Raw genomic sequence first — 5,890 nt, 5'->3', positions numbered from 1 at the left:
AAGACGCGGTCCGGCTTCCGCCCGGAGACCCCCGGCTTCGGTGGCCCGCTGGGCGCAGGCGCGAACTACTCTTCCCAGAGGGCGCCGCGGCGCCCGGAGCGGGACGGAGTCGGGGGCGGCTCGGCGGGAGTCCCCTGCCCACCTGCCCCGCGCAGTACCCGGGAAGCTGCCGGGAAGGAGTCGGCGCCCGGATCCGCCCGGTGGCCAGCCTGCGGGTGTGTTTGCACGCGGGTACGCATTCATCCATCCACCATCCACTCTTGCATCCAACATTTACTGAGCGCATCCTCCGTGCCCGGTGGGGATGCTCGGATGAAAAGGGCCCCGCCTCTCCCAAAGGTCACATCCCGTAAACCGACAGTTTCCGAGGCCACGAGGAGGTGTCGGGGGAGGCGGACGCAGGGGTGAGGAGGGGGCCGCAGGCCGGACGGCGCGGGCCGCGGTCAGGGGTGAGTCAGAGCGGCTACCAGACCCCGGCGCAACCCCAGATCTGCCAGCCCGCTCCCTTTGCTCGCCGCAGCGTTGAGCCGGGTCAGTGTGACCAACTGCTGGTCTATTTGGTTGATTCGGGCAACCCCAGAAGTTCCTGGAACGTAGGAGGTCCTCAAATAAATGCGTGATGAGTGAACGAAGCACGGGCCCCACCATTCTGGTCGGGACGCGGCGGGCTGGGGGCAGGGGGAGGACCCCGGCTGAGCACTAGGAGCCTCATTCCGGCCCTGGGGGACCACTCCCTGTTAAAACAGCACAGAGAAGGTGGGCATGTGGAGCTGCACCGGCTCTGCGAGACAGAGACAGGGGTCCACCCAAGCGGAGAGGCCCAGCGAACCGGCTTCCCCCGCTCCCATCCCCACAGTCTCTTCCTCTAGAATTAATTTGGGGGAAGAGAATTTCTGCCCAGCAGTCCCAATGTTGGTCCCTGGAAGAGCAGCTCTGGCCTGCCTTGGGTCTCCTCTGGCATTGCTGCTGGTCACCTCCCGGAGCTCTGGGGTACAGTTGACATCCTTGACCCGGCCTCTCAAGGAAAGGCCTCTAGGGGACCACTCGCAGTCACTGGCCAGCTTCATACCCGGGGCCAAATCCCCTCCCCCCTCCTTAATACCTAAAGAATTGTCAACACAGACCGGCGTGTGTGTGCAATCGGCTGTAGGAGGGTTTGAAAATATCACAAGGGTTTCATCGTGGGGAAAGAAAAGCTTCAAGCTCACCCTCTGATCTCAGGATCCCTAAAGGCCATAGCCCCTTGTGGTAAGCCCCTTGCCTGTGCTGCCTGCCCCTGTTCTGCTGAGGCAGATTTCCTCCCAGTAGCCAGGGTGTCCCTTCTCCCAGTGCCTCCCCCCCCCCCCCCCCCCCCCCCCCCCCCCCCCCCCCCCCCGTCTCAGGATCCCTAAACTTTAAAATCCCTCAATTTAGAAAAGAGTAATATCCCAACCCAAGACACACCTTTATTATAGCATGTGCAGAGTCTTCGCATCTCTTTGACTCAACCTCCCCCTACCTGACCGGGCTTAGACCCCATTTGTAGACTCTGGGTCCACAGTTAATAGAAATTTACCAACATCCAATCTGTTGAATGACCAGTTTGCCGATTGAGGAACCTCGTTCCTATCCCTTTTAGTTGTACCTCTGACCCCATTCCTACATCCAGCCCTGCCTCTGTATCTGCATTGCAAAGTGATTGTGGAGAACTACCCTGAATTCCATTGAAAGTGTTTATTTAGCAGTTCTGGACAGAGACAAAGGCAGGAGTGTAGACGGAACACATTTTCTAAAGATTCTCAGTCATTCAGATTGGTTTTTAGCAAATCGATATTCAGTGTTCTAGTTTCATCATATTTTGGCCTTTGGCCACCTGGCCCTTGAGCGAATTGACTTTTGGTGAATTAGTCGGCTATGGTTCTCCGGAACAAAAAGGCCAGCTTCCTCTTAAAGATAAATGGTACTGTCCCCTCCTCCATGTGAAAATGGCTGCGATTTAAAACTATTTTCTGGTTTTCATTATTTTTATTTTCTATTCACGAGGTTATTGAAAAGTACTTTTTAGTTTCCAAATGCACGAGTCCTTTTCAAAGTTATCTTTTTCTTATTGAATTTTACCTTGTACTAAGAGAGTACAGTATCTGATGTTCATTTTGTTTAGGATTTTCTGAGACTTGCTTTGTAGTCAAGGAGGTAATAAATGTTTGAAACTATTCTGCGTTTGCTTTGAAAGAGCATGTATATTTTCATGTTGGTCGTAGGATCTAGTTCGATCTAGTAAATCAAGCTTACTGATTGTGTTGTGTCCTATCATTTTTTGTTTTTTGCCTTTGGATGTATCAGTTACTAAGAAAGATGTATTAAAATCCATTAATGTTGTGTATTTGTCAATTTTTCCCTGCATTTCTGACACTTTTTGCTTCATATATTTTGACACTGTGTATACAGTATAGAATTGTATCTTCCTGGGACAGTCCGTTTTATTATTATGAAGTAATAGTCTTTGCCCTAATAATACGTTTCATCTGTAATTCATTTCATCTGATAATGATATAGCGAAACTAACTTTACTTTGGTTAGTATTTGTTTGATATATATTTTCCCATCCTTTTATCTGTATATATAAGATACATATATTTATGTGTATTTTCTATGCCTTTCTTTTCATTCTTCTATTGCATTGATTGCTTTTCTTTACTCACCTTTGACGAATTCACTTTGATTCACCTCTTTCTACTAATCTGAAATTTATTTAATTTCATCTTCTAAAGCCTAAATTAAACCCTGTACTGTTAGGGGGTTCTCTTTAAATTTTTACACACACACCACCTCGTTTGATATAGTCTAACATTAATTAGCATTTCCACCCTCCTTTCACACAATAGGAGGACTTTAATGTATTTATTCAATCACATCATCGCTCTTGTCTTCTGTGTAATTATTCTCTTTAGTTAGATTTTATCTTTTTTTCAATTTCTTAAAATGTTTTATTTACTTTTGAGAGAGAGAGTCAGCATGAGCAGGGGAGGGTCAGAGAGAGAGGGAGACACAGAATCCGAAGACAGGCGACAGGCTCTGAGCTGTCAGCACAGAGCCCGACGTGGGGCTTGAACCCATGAACCGTGAGATCATGACCTGAGCTGCAGTTGGACGCTTAACCACTGAGCCACCCAGATGCCCCTAGTTAGATCTTATCTTTAAGCACCCCCCTACTCATTTTTTGTCTTGTATAATCTGCTATTTAGATTTACCAGTGTGTTCACTGGTATTTTGTTCGCTATTTTTTCTCTTGCCTCTTTCTCCTTCTGGGTTGAGTGTTCTTTTTCTGAATTACAAGTTTTAAAGTTCTTTCAGCAAGGATATCTTAGAACTAAATGCCTTCAGTTAGATTTCTTCCACACCTGAATGACAGTTGAGCTGAGTGGAGAATGCTAACTTATATTACCATCTTTGACTTATAATATTTTATTCCATTGTCTTCTAACCATCATTGCTTCTGTTGAAAAGTCTGCTGTCATTCTTTATTCCTTTGTACATGATTTGTCTTTTCTCTTTGGCGCTTTTAAGATCATCCCTTTGTCCATGGTATTATGAAGTTATCATTGCAATGTGCCTGGGTGTGGATTTAGCTTTTTCAGAACTCATTCCTAAATCTGAGGTCTTTGTACTAGTCTGAAAACTTCTCAGCTATTGTATTGTTTAATATTGCCTCTCCTTCATTATAATTTATACTTGCAGACATTTGTCTTTATTCTGCATCTCTCTTAGCCACTCTTTTTTGTTTTGCATTTTTTTAGACCTTTGTGCTTCACTCTTGGTAGTTTTTTAAGATTTATATTCTATTTCACTCACAAATCTCTCCTCTCTCTCTCTAATCCACTAATATAGTATTGATTTCAGGTATTGTAATTTTCATTTTACATGAGTCTGCTTCATCCTTTTAAAAGTCACATATTGGGGCGCCTGGGTGGCTCAGTCGGTTAAGTGGCCGACTTCAGCTTAGGTCATGATTTCACGGTTCATGGGTTCGAGCCCCGCATTGGGCTCTGTGCTGACAGCTCAGAGCCTGGAGCCTGTCTTCAGATTCTGTATCTCCCTCTCGCTCTGACCCTCCCCTGCTCACTCTCTCTCTCTCTCTCTCTCAGAAATAAATAAAACATTAAAAAAATAAAATAAAAGTCACATATTCCTATACATTCAATTTCCTACATCTTTAATCATTTTAACATTTTACTTCATAGTATCTATATGGTCATTCTCTTCTCTGACATCCTTTATTTTGTCTGATGCCTTTCACTTATGGTTGGCTGATTCCTTGTATATTTTATTATTTTGAGCTGTGAACCCATTTTAAGCCAGGTCTCATCCGTGGGAGTTCTGTGGGGCCTGGTTTGCTGATGTGCCCTTCAGAGATTGTGTTTGCTGCTTCTGGTAGTCTACAGTCATTGTTAGCCTGGGCACATATTATCTGTTGCCTTTTAGCTTGGGGAACTTCTGAACCATGCAGGTAGTGTAAATTCAAAGTTCTAACAAGGATAGCTCTGTAGTTATGAATTTTCAGGGCAATTACCGCCCGCGCCCCCCCGCCCCGAAAAGAGAAAGACCTCTTGTGTGCTTGGGCTGGTGTTTTACTAGTCCGCCCTTTTACCAATGGTGCTGCGACTGAGAGTCTGACTTTATATGTGGGAGGGGATTCCAAGTCCGGACCTAACCTCCTGGATTCACATGGCTGTTAAAACTCAACATTGAGGCCATCTCACCACAGCCGTGGGTGTCCTTGGGGTCAGAACTTTAGTTCGTCCCCCACCCCACCCCCAAGACATCCTTTATTGTCATGACAGCCCAGCTATACTTATGAATGGATATTTGTGCTATTTTGTCTTGCATTTCTGGGTGCTTTGAGGTAGGAGGAATTTTAGGTGATCTAGTCTAGCATATTTCTGGTAACAGAAATCCTTTATCTTAAAACAGCACTCTCTTAAAAAAAAAAAAAAAAAAAGAGCACCTCCTTTGTTTGGCTATTTTTATCATTCACTCGACCATTTCTTCATTTGACTGTTCGACTCACCACAGATAGTTCTTGCTCAGCTCTGTCTTCCCTGTGTCTGGCCTCGGGTAGGAATCAAATAGGTCTTGAGTGAATGGATTATTCCATGGCTGATCACATGGATACCACCCACTGCTCTGATGTCAGTAAGCATTGTGAGGATAGAATAGGGTTCAAAGAGCCCATCCCTGCCTCTTTGGGGAAGTCAGATTAGGGACAGTGGTGTGCTAGAGTTGACTTGCACCAGAGAGTCGCTTGTTAGCACATCTTCCCAATTCTGTGTTCAGTGATCTTACGTTTGTAGCTTGAAATTGGCCATGGTGAGATTATTTATACCATGAAACTGGAAAACACTAAAAATCAGCATTGCTCTTCCCACAAGAGCTGGTTGTTAAATATTTACCAGCATACCACTGACTAGAGCAATGAAACCATGTAGAAAAAAGAATCCTAGATAATCCTAGGCCCATATGGAACAAGACCCATGGAAAGTGAAATACGAAGTCAGAGTTGGAGGAACCTATCACTCTGGGGTTGTGGTGCTCAGTCACAAGGTTGTAAGTTTTCCTTGATTTTTTCCCCCCAGATTTGGAAAGTCCCAATATCCTGAGGCTCAGTATTAGGGAAAGGAGCTCACTCTTTCATAGCAGCTTCAGTGGACAAAAGTGAGAGACAGCAGGGGGCACCTGGATTTGAACCCGGGACCTCTTGATCTGCGTCAAATGCTCTACCCCTGAGCTATACCCCCTGACATAAGTAGGAGTCTAAGTAATACCTTTTTTGCTGTGCAGCCACACCCGACATCGCTATAAATTTTCACCACAGATGTTCATTGGCTGGGCCTCCTGGAAGCTGCCAAGCCTT

The sequence above is a fragment of the Hyaena hyaena genome, unplaced genomic scaffold, assembly GCF_003009895.1.
Source record: "Hyaena hyaena isolate Hyena2069 unplaced genomic scaffold, ASM300989v1 scaffold_471, whole genome shotgun sequence".
In the NCBI taxonomy this organism is placed as follows: Eukaryota; Metazoa; Chordata; class Mammalia; order Carnivora; family Hyaenidae; genus Hyaena; species Hyaena hyaena.
Note: the sequence above shows the minus strand (reverse complement) of the source record.